Source organism: Stegostoma tigrinum, chromosome 24 (genome assembly GCF_030684315.1).
Source record: "Stegostoma tigrinum isolate sSteTig4 chromosome 24, sSteTig4.hap1, whole genome shotgun sequence".
Lineage (NCBI taxonomy): Eukaryota > Metazoa > Chordata > Chondrichthyes > Orectolobiformes > Stegostomatidae > Stegostoma > Stegostoma tigrinum.
In genome coordinates, this window is record NC_081377.1 from 12387520 (window position 1) to 12399381 (window position 11862).

Below are 11862 nucleotides of genomic sequence, written 5' to 3' on the forward strand. Positions count from 1 at the left end.
ATCAGCTTTTGTGCCCCTAAGATGCTGCTTGGCCTGCTGTGTTCATCTAGCCCCACACCTTGTTACCTTTTACACAATATACTGCTGTGTTTCCTACATTTGTAACAGTGAATACATTTCAACATCACTTCAGTGGTTGAAAAGTGCTTTGAAATTTGGGAAAGGTGCTGTGTAATTGCAGCAAAGGGAACATCTATCTGTTGATTGGTAGGACTCCTCTGTGTTATGGGTGATAATTGGCAGGTTAAACCATTGAGACCATCAAGCAATGGTCTCACAAACTTCGTAAAAGGCTGGTCAATCTTGTTGAACAAGTAACTGTGGGTTGGATTGCAACAGAGAAAATGATTTTCTTTGCAGCACTGTTTATTCTAATGATTTGAGCCCTGCCTACATTGGTGATGGGAGTCCAAAGGTGATTGCTATTTACCAAGGGCTGATGACTTTGGAAAGTGTGCCAACCCACAGTAAATTTACTCTAATCTACTCTACAATGACAGTCAATGAGAACATTACTGCAAATGTATTCATCTGTCAAATGCAAATTAGGTTGCAAAATACGCTTTGATAAAGCCGTGGGAATATCCCTTGCATCACATGTCCCAGCTCGTAATGCCATGCAGCATCAGGTTTAACATTTCAGGCTGTGATGATTTGACATATTTGCAACACAACATATATTGACATTGGGCTTTTAATATAGCAATAGGCCCTGGATTGTAAAACTGACACTGAACCATTGATATTAGATCAGATAAGCAAAAGCTTGGTCATAGAGATGAGTTTGAAGAAAATGTCTCATGAAGGAAAACAATACAGGGATGTATAGAAAAGGAATATTCCAGTGAAACTGAAGATAGGCACTAGCCAATTGAAGGCAGTGATGAATGGTGGAGAAATTACCATTTAAGTGTACAAGCCAGAAGTAGTGGGATGCAGCTATCTCTGTGGGTTGAATGAGAGTGCAGGCTGAGCCCATGATGAATTTGAAAACAAGTATGAGAATTTAAAAATCTGGGAACAAATGTGGGTCAGCAAGCATATGGGCGACAGGAAAAAGATGGCATGCTCAGAGTTAATGGCAGAGTTTTAGAGAAATGTTTTACTTGGAGTACGTAACCAGCCAGGAGAGGTCAGGAAAACAAGGTGTAGAGCTGGATGAACACAGCAGGCCAAGCAGCATCAGAGGAGCAGGAAAGCTGACTCTTCAGGCCTAGACCCTTCAAAAAAATCAGTGTAGGTCCGAAACGTCAGCTTTCCTGTTCTTCTGATGCTGCTTGGCCTGCTGTGTTCATCCAGCTCTATACCTTGCTATCTCAGATTCTCCAGCATCTGCAGTTCCTACTATCCAGAGTTCAGTAACAGTTGGGTTTTGCAATAAAAATGATAAAGAAGGCATAGAAGAGAGTTTCAGCAGCTGAGGCAGGGCTGAAGTTGAGTCATGTTACATAGGGGCAAATAAACAATTTAGCATTGACATAAATACGAAGTTGGCAGAATCAAATGTGACACCAAGGTCATAAATAGAATCACAAAATTTTTACAGTGCAAAGTGAGGTCACTCAACACATCTTGCCGACACCAGTTCCTCAAACAAGCATCACTACCCAGTGTGAAACTGTTTTATTTTAAAATCAATCCTTTGTAATGCTATTTCCATACATATAATCATCCAATGCCCTCTTGAACATCTCATTTGAACCTGCTCCACCGCATTCACAGTCAGTGAAGTCAAAACTCCAACTATCCATTGAGTGAAAAGGTACTTTCTTCACACAGCCCTTTCTTCTTTTGCACATCACCTCAAAGTTCTGCCCTCTCATTCTAGCTATTTTTATGAGTGGGAACAACTTCTCCCATCTACTCTATCCAAGCCTGTTCATGACTTTGAAAACCTCTTTCAAATATCCTCTCAGCCTTCTTGTCTCCAAGGAGGATAGTCCCAATTTCTTCACCCTATACTCATTACTGAAGTTTCTCAGTCCTGGAACCATTCTTGTTAATTGTTTCTGCACTCTCCGCAATGCCTTCACCTCTTTTCTACAATTTTGCATGTACAAGTATACACAATACTCCAGCTAAGGTTTAACAAGTGTCTTGTACAAGTTCAACAAACTTGTCTTGTCCTCTCTGCCATGTTGATAAAGCCAAGGACATAGTATGCCTTTTTAATCACTCTTTCAACTAGTCTTACTACCTTAAATGATCTGTGCATATATACATCCAAGTCCCTCTGTTCCTGCACCTCCTTTGAGATCGTACCCCCTATTTTGTGTTATCTTCTTTATATTATCAGGAAAGATGTGGAAGCACTGGAAAAGGTGCAGAGGAGATTTACCAGGATGTTGCCTAAAATCGAGGGAAGGGCTTACAAGGAAAGGTTGAGAGAGCTGAGGCTTTTCTCTTTAGAACAAAGAAGGATGAGAGGTGACTTGATAGACATGAACAAAATGGCATAGATAGAGTGGACAGTGAGTGACATTTTCCTGGGGTGAAGGTAGCTATTAAGACGGAGCATATCTTCAAAGTTGGCGGTAGATATAGGCATTTAAGCAGCTATTAGATAGGCAAATGGATGATAATACAATGTAGGAGTGGGGGTTAGATAGACCTTAGGTTTAAAGTAAAAGTTCAGCACAATATTGTGAGCCGAACGGCCTGTACTTGCTGTAATGTTCTATGCTCTATGTTCCAATGTCCTCCCAATCAAAGTAAATGAACAAGTATTCAAACTAATTAGTCTTGAACTGTTACTGGGGAGAAAGGTGGAGTTGTAAATTCAGGAAGAGATGAAACCTTAAAACAATGGTTTCAATCTTTGTTATATTTAATTGGAAAATATGTTTGCTCATCCATATGAAATTGTGGATAAGCAGTCTAATAAATTATTGACAACAGAGGAGGCAAGTGAGGTGGTGGTGAGGCAGAGCCAGGTGTTGTCAGCATTAATACTTGGCAATATTGTAAATAGGAGCAGGAGTCAGCATTTTGCCCTGTGACCCTCCATTCGACCATAGCCAATGTTTTCTCTCAATGCCATTTTCATGCACTAAATCCTTGATATCTTTAATATGTAGATACCTGTTGACTGATCTCAGCATTCGGACATATCCAGTGACTGACTCAGGAGTAGAGAATTCCAAAAGTTCACCATACACTGAGTGAAGAAATTTCTCACTGTCTCTATGTAAACTAGATTCATTGGCTCGGGATGACACCACCAGCATCACATATTTCGATTTCCTCAGGGGCAGCGAGACATGGTGAGTATTCCCGAACATTTTTTTTTTGAATTTCCAGCACCTGCAGTATTTTGGCGTCAAAATTTAATGTTGTTTATGGGCTTAGGTCATTTCAAAGTGCTTTACAGCCACTTCTAATTTTCCAATCAGAGAAATAACTTATTGATATTTTCATAATCCTTGAGCTGCTTCTACATGCTGTGATATTGATTCCTTATATTCCTTTCTTTCAGTAAGAACGATTGAGTGCAATGATTTCATTCTGGTATAGGCTGTGATTTTGATCATTAATGGCCCCATAGAAATTCCTCTCTCTGTTATTCCTGAGGCTGCATTTATTATCAACACCATGACTGGGTAGGGAAGCCGCTGTGTGGAGGCTATAGCACAACTTTACTGCCAAGCTCCTGAACATCAGCTCAGTAAAATCAAGTCATTACATCCCGGCAGAATTGACTTGTCAGGTTGTGGTTTTATTAACCTCACAGCACTGTATAGCTGCGGTATCCATCCAAGAAGTGCCCCCAAAATGCAATAGAAAACCACTAGCTCAGAGACATGGCCAGAAGGTCCCCTCGGTAACTCACCCACCGCCTGACTCGTTGCAGTGAGGGTGGGAGGAAGAGGTGATTAGCAGCCAGTGTTGTAGCAGGGGTGGGGGTACTTAGAGCCAGCAATGTCGGGGTTGGGGAGTGAGGGCCAGGTGTGATGGTGAGGATCATGAGCAGCCAACAGTGAGAATGGTGCCAGTGACCAGCAGGGTTGTAGCTGAAAGGCTCTGGCATGGTGGAGTGATGCCATCTGTGCATTTGCAGGAGGCCAGCAGCCATCTTTCCTTGCTGCCCTCGGGGTAAGCAAAACATACTCCAAACACCAACTATATCTAACAGCAGCTAAAACATCCGAGGCAGTCAGTTTTGCAAGGTCAAACATGCAGCAATGTGATCATGACCAGGGGTGACAGGTGAAGGGCAAGTTGCAGACAATACATTGGGCTGAACCACACAGCTTTGGCCGAAATTGGACCATCAACAATTCACCTGAAAAAGCTAACAGAGCTCGGTTTTAATCATTCAGGAACCATTGAATGTTGCTGTGTTTCAACAGTACTGCCCTGGAAGACTTGATACTGTGCAAAAAGCTATGAAATGGAATTTAGATTTGTTCTGTACTGACTGAGAGCTGAGGAGAGACAAACAGAGCCATGGCTGACAGCAACCAAATGTTCATGTATACAGAATTTGGTCTTCAATACTAATTAAGAATGAATCTGAGTCCAGGTTTCAATGCCATAAAATGAATTGAAATTGAAATTTACTACCAACAGTCAGTTCACACAAATCAGTAAAAAGGACCATATTCTTGATGCATCAATTTGAATCAGTTTTAATACAATGGTCAAGCTGGCACTTCAGCATGGTACTAAGTACGGTACAGCTGGTGGTGCCACATTGCCAATGAGATGTTAAGGCTTTGTCTAGCCTTTTAAGGCAGGCATAAAGGATCCTGCTGGAACATTATTGGCTGTTCTGCTGACCTCTCACTTTTTTTTAGCTCAACAAGTATATACTTTATTCATGAAAAATATACATTTTTCAAAAGCAGTTTGGTTTTGTGCAGTTACATATCAAGTAAAAAAAAATGTTGGACATTGACGCTATCCAAAAAAACCAAAGACCTCTCTTACATATACAATACTAATATGTACTTATATTTGAGGCATGAGAAGAGTCCAATAGCTGAACAGACCCACATTTAACTTCAGCACAAAGACCTCGGACAGTGGTCTTTCCCACAGTGCCTTGGCAGCAGTTGCCCCAAGCTTTAGTGCATCTCTCAGCACGTAGTCCTGGACATTGGAATGTGCCAGTCTGCAACACTCAGTTGGGGGTCAACTGCTAATTCTGGAAGACCAATAGGGTTCAGGTAGTCAAAGAGTATCTTTCACTGAGCCAATGGTTCCCCAGGTGCAGTTGATGTTTGCCTCAGTGTGCATCCCAGGAAAAAGACTGTGGAGGACAGAGTCCCACTTCAGAGAGCCTTTCAGGATAAACCTCGGCAAAAGCCACTGCATCTTGCCCCAGACGTCCTTTGCAAAGGCACATTCCAGTATCTGCTGACCTCTGACTCTTGCCTTGATGCTGGCCGCAGAGAGTCAGGCGTTAGCTAAGACATGAGGTGTCTTTCGGAACACGCCTCTAAGTAACTGGCATTTTAATTTGGGACCACCTCTTACAAGGGTACTTCAGCAATACATTGCTGCAAGATTAATCAAACCACAAACGGAGGTCCTCCTTTTGTCAAAGAATTATTCATCAATCAAGTGCTAAAACAGTTTAGCTGATTAGTTATTGCATTGATGTTTGTGGGAGTTTGCTGTGAATAATTTGGTGGTTGTAAATCCTACATCACAATTAGGTCCGCAGTTTTAAAATACTTTGTATTGGCTGTGAAGTGCTTCGTGAGACACATTTTACGTATAAATGTTTCATTTGTGTGTATTGAGCATCTTGTAGACCAATTGTGCTTAACAGGATCCTTGATGTATTGTTATCCCTGCATTACTAAGGAAGAAACTTTCACAAAAGTCCGTGAGTTAAAATGATGAAAGCTGCAGTCCTGTGACTTTCTGGAACAGCCAGCTGGTGCCTTGTTAAGGAATAAGCAATGTTTGTCTTTGTGAGGAAAACAAAACCGTTCATTATCTTTCCAGCAATTGTAGGAGGATGGTACCAGTCATTTTATAGGCATTAAATAGAAGGAGAACACCAAACAAGCAGCTCCTGTGTAAGGCTCTAAGTATACATTTGTGAGGAAAGTTAAATATTCATGCTGAGGGACTGCTTCCTATTGGGAGAAAGACGGTTTGGCAAAAGAGATAACAAGGTGTAGAGCTGGATGAACACAGCAGGCCAAGCAGCATCAGAGGAGCAGGAAGGCTGACATTTCGGGCATAGATCCAGAAGGGTCTAGGCCAGAAACATTAGCCTTTCTGCTCCTCTGGTGCTGCTTGCCCTGTTGTGTTCACCTAGCCCCACAGTTCGTTATCTCACATTCTCCAGTATCTGCAGCTCCTGCTATCTCTGAAACAATTTGGCAAAATGCTTTATTTCCGCTTAATGTGAATAGATCACCCTTACCAGATAAGGACATTATTGAGCTATTTATCTTGCTGAAAAATGATGTAAGGATTTTCCCCATGCTCTCCTTCCAGCTATCATGAACATTCAGCCTTTATAACTTTGTGCTCAAAGGTGAAACGTGTTGAAGAAGGAAAATTATTTGTTCTCATCCAAAGAGTGAAAAATCAGTTGGAAATATAACAAATATGAGCACGAAGGAGAACTTTACTTTTAATTTTGGCATAATTTTAACAATTTGATGTGATTAAGACATTCAGCTCATTGACAACAAAATGGCTAGAAGCTATTTAATATTCCTTCTTTTTATCTGTATTATTTCATTTATACCTCACAGTTTCACGTGCTTTTTCACCCTTCAAAGAACACAAATGCCAAATCTCAAAGAGGATATATTGAAACCATGAGGGGCATGGTATGGTGAATAGCCAAGGTCTTTTTCCAAGAATAGGGCAGTCAAAAACCTGAGGCCATAGGCTTAAGATGAGAAGGCAAAATTTAAAAGGGGCCTGAGGGATGATTTGTTTCATGCAGAGATGGTGAGTGTATGGAATGAGATTCCTGAGGAGGTGGTGGAGGCTGGTACAATTGCAGTTTTTAAATGGCACCTGGATGGGCTCATGAATAGGAAAGATTTAGAGGGATAAGTGCCAAATGCTGGCAAATGCGGGGGAGACAATCAACTCTGATTTTTCTGAAGAAGGGTCCAGATCTGAAACCTCAGCTTTCCTGCTCCTCTGATGCTGCTTGGCCTGCCGTGTTCATCCAGCTCCACACCTTGTTATCTCTGTTTCCTGCATTGCCTTTCGAATTAGCGTGTAGTGAGAATTATGAAACACATCACCAGCGTGAGTTGGTCAGAGAGATTCCTGAAGAAATGATCTCAGCTTCTGTGGAGAACTGCACCAAGACTTTATTGTTCTGGAGTTTATTAGCAGCATTTGCCACTGGTTCACCACAGCTTATCTTATCGGGAAATGTTTTCATCTGTTTAGTACTTCCCTGTCATCACTCCCTCTTCCCCATTGTTTCACTGGTAGAATATCTTTCAGTTTAGTCCCCCTGCCAAAGCATGACAATATATTTCACTTCATAAGTCTTTAAGAATTATGTATGACTTGAATAAATTGAATATATCAGTGAATTCTTTCCTGCATACTATAATGGTTCAGAATAATTAAGTACACATTTTCCATTAACGTGCAATTGCACAAGGTCACCATAAGACAAATTGTTCACTCTGCACGCACATTTAATCTGTCAGCCTGTTGGGTAACTGAGGAATTTTGGTGGAACATTGGCTTTGCACCAATTTAGTTTTATTCACCATTGAACGGAATTCACACCGTCATTTGACCTGACTCGCTGCCCTGCCTAGTGAGTCCAACTAAAATTAAGAGCCTCCTAGTTGCCTAGACATTGGTTTACCTCACACACATTGGTGATTTTCCCGGGTTCCAACTTTTAGGGTTGGTATGTTGTGAAGTGATTTGTTGCTCTTGTGACTTAAATATGGGATGGAAGTGGGCCCCTTCTTATGGCAGCTTACTCCTAGGAGATGCCTGCTTCTGGCTGCATGTCTGCAACTAGGAGCAGGTTACTTTTCCACCAGCACCTATCTGTTGCTTATTTAGAGCATTGAAAGAGGAAGATTAGATGAGTGGCATCAGCTACCATCTTGAGAAAGGCCGACTGCCTTCACTTTCCCTTCACTTAACCTGCCTCCCCACTGCTCAGTAGGCCTGAAAGCCTGAGAGTTTAGATGGGGCAAAGGGCCTAGAACGAGATGTTGTGCCTGAGACTCCGACATGCAAACATCTTCAATCACCAGGAAGCATTTTCTTTGATTTCTCAGTTACTCCTTGTCATCATCAGCATCATTCTCTACTCATCCTCTCACTCCTTAAATTATTGGAAATAATTTGTTGGAAAGGAGTCATTGTTTTGGGGTGGGTAGACTTTATTTCTCCTTGTGGCTAATGAGACAGCAGTGTCAAAGCCTATAATTATGACAGACTTTAAAGCATACCAGAACAATCACTGCCCCCTGCCCACCAAATTTCTTATATGGTTAGGGATGAGTTTATTTTATTCATTCGCAGGGTGAGGGTGTCACTGGCCAGGCAGCATTTATTGCCCATCCCTAATTGCCCAGAGGGCAGTTCAGGGTCAACCATATTGCTGTGAGACTGGGGTCACATGTGGGCCAGACCAGATAAGGATGGCAGTTTCCTTTCCTAAAGGACATTAGTGAATCAGATGAGTTTTTCTGACAATTGACAATGGTTTCATGGTCATCATTAGATGCTTCAATGCCATATTTTTTACAACTGAATTCAAATTCCAGCATTGGCCATGACGGGATTCAAACCCAGGTCCCCAGGCCATTACCTGAGTCCCTGGATTAACAGTCATGCAGTAATACTGCTAGGCCATAGCCTCCAATTTAATAACATGGCCTCATTGAGGATCAATTCACTGATAATCAAAATGCCATTTCTGGCCCCCTACTTCTCATGGGTAATTTTGACAAACACACCAGCATGTGAGCAAGGCACAGGAGTGCACAACTTGGCCCCTCAGCCTGCTCCTCCACTGAATACGATTTTTTTGATTATTTGATTGTAACCACAAACCTATATTTCCATCATCCCTTGATAGCTTTTTACCCCTTTGCTTACAAAGAAATGGCTCTGCCTTAAAAATACTCTACATGCATGATGCTAGCGATTCATGACCCTCTGTGGGAAAAAAAAGACTGTGCAACTCCACTGCTACCTCAAGTCATCCATCTTGCATCATACATACCTGGCTCTGTCTAGAAATTACAATTACAAAGAGCCCCTGCCCTGCCTGTCATCCTTCATCCTACAAAAACCTGAGCTCGCCTAATGCTCTGGCTGCACCCTGACTAATCCTGATTATAAGTGCTCCAACATTACCGATGGCGCCTTCTGCTGCGAAGCTCTGGAATTCCCACCCTATACCCCTCTACGTCGCTCTCAACTCCTAAGTTATGCCTTTTTAAATTCATTTGTGGGAGGTGAGCATTGCTGGCTGGCCAGCATTTATTGCCCATCCCTTGCTGTCCCTAAGAAGATGGTGGTGAGCTGCCTTCTCAAAATGCTGCATCCATATGTTTTAGGTTGACCCACAACGCCCTTAGTGAGGGAGTTCCAAGATTTTGATCAAATGGCACTGAAAGAATTGTGACTTATGTTGATGGTCTGGAGGGAAAGTTGCAAGTGGAAGTGTTCCCACCAAATACCTGCTGCCCTTAGCCTCCTGGATGGAAGTGGTCGCAGGCGTGAAAAGTACAACTTTGACAAAGATCTAGAATTTTTATTGTCCTAATATTTCTTTTTTATGTGCCTTGATGTTAAAATTTGCTTGACGATGTTCATGTAAAGTTCCTTATGCTGTTTTAGAGTGATGGAAGTGCTATATAAAGGTGAGTTGTGGCTATTTTATATGATAATTCATCAGTACTGACAAGTCATTTTGTTTTCTTCTTGACCTTAAACACCATTTTTGGACACAAACAACCCTTTCTCAAAAGCCCTATCTCGCTTAATTATTTTTCTCTCTTTCCTTCTCCCTACAGCTTCAAACTTCTGCATCTCTCATGCCTTATTACAATGCTACGGTAGCAGTTTCTGCTTTCTTCCGTACATGCATCCATCGGATTTGACTTTGAAAATCCATTCTTTCATCTTATTCTTGCCTTATGGGCAACGTAGTTTTTATTTCCATTCATCATTTTCCAAATGTAAGTGTCACTCGTAAGCCATAACCAAATGTTCAAATGCCCTTGAGAGGTTGGAGATGAGCCACTGTCTTGTGTGGTTGCAGCCCTGTGTTGTAACTGTGCCCTCACAGCTGTTAGAAATTTAGATCCAGTAGCGTGCCCCAGTGGTGCTGAAAGAATGGTGATCATGTTCCATATCAGGATGGCGTATAACTCAGAAAAACACTTGGGTTTATAGTTGTACGATACATCTACTGCCTTTGTCCTTCTCGATGGATTATATTGCAGATTTGGAAGGTGCTTTCAAAGGAACCATCACGAATTCCTGTATTGCATATTGTAGATGGCATGCTCTGCCCCAGTGCAATGAAAGTTGAAGGTGGTGGAAAGTATATTGATCAAGTCAGATGCTTTGCCTTGAATATTGTGGAATTTGTTGAATATTGTTGGAACTGTGTACGTCCAGGCAAGTGGAGAGCATTCTATCCACTGTTCACCTTTGCCTTGTAGATGGTGGACAAGCTCTGGAGTGTCAAGAAGTGAGTTACTCAACACAAAATTCCCAGCTTCTGACCTACCGATATTTACATGGCCAACCCAATCAAATTTCTCATTGATAATAATCCTCATAATGTTGACAGTGAGGGATTCAGTGATGACAGTGCATATGGCGATTGTGTTTTAGACTTGTAATACAAAAGCCTGGATTATGTGAGGATTAGTCAGGCAGGTGTTGCACCCAACTAAAGGCATTTAGGACCAAGTTAAAGTCTCAATGAGAGGAAATGAGTTATTACGTTTTTGAAGATTTTTGTATTTAAAAAACTGCATCAATCCCTTAATTCAAGTTGCAATTGTCTTAAAATAACCAGATCTGCATCCCAGTCTCATCTCCGTCACTCAGCAGTAACTGTTTTAAATGCGTAAATGTGTGTTGATACGTCAATGATAAATTGACTAGTTCCTGTTTCCTTTCCTCATTTTCTTTTACCACAGATGTTTCACGCTGTCAAATTGTGACTGCCTTGTTTGCCCAAGTCAGAGAAACAAAAAGTAATGGAAACAGGGTCACAGAGTCTCACAGCACAGAAACAAACTCTTTGGTTCAACTCAACCATGCTGATCTTATTGAGGTTTATAAAATAATGAGCCGTGTGGATCGGGTGAATAGCCAAGGTCTTGAAAATTGTTAACACTTGCAATTAAATGACAAGTTTTTTCAACCTTATGATTAACCTTATTATTAATTCCAATGTCTTTTACAGCCAACAAAGTGCTTTTGAAACGTATGCACTAATGTAATATAGAAAGTTGGCAGCTGATTTACACAATGCAATCCCCCACAACCAGCAATCAGATAACGAGTTGATCACATTTCGATTGATGGATGAATGTTGGCAATAAAGGTACATCTCCCCCATTCTTCCTCGTGAGAGATCCAGTGTGCCTGTCTGTGATGGGAAGTGTGGCCTTGTTTTAACATCTCATCCAGCAGACAGCATAACACTCACTTACACATAATATACTCAACTGCCAGAGTAGGACGTTAAGCCCACAACAGACTGACTCTGAGGCAAGAGTGCCATTCACTGAGACACAGCTGAGCCTTCATGTTCTTACCAAATGTTGAATTCGCAAGAACACTTTAGACACTTGTCAAATACATGACTGCAAAGAGAAATATCCCGACATTATAATGAAGGTAGCATTTCACCAATTCTCCCACCAGGAA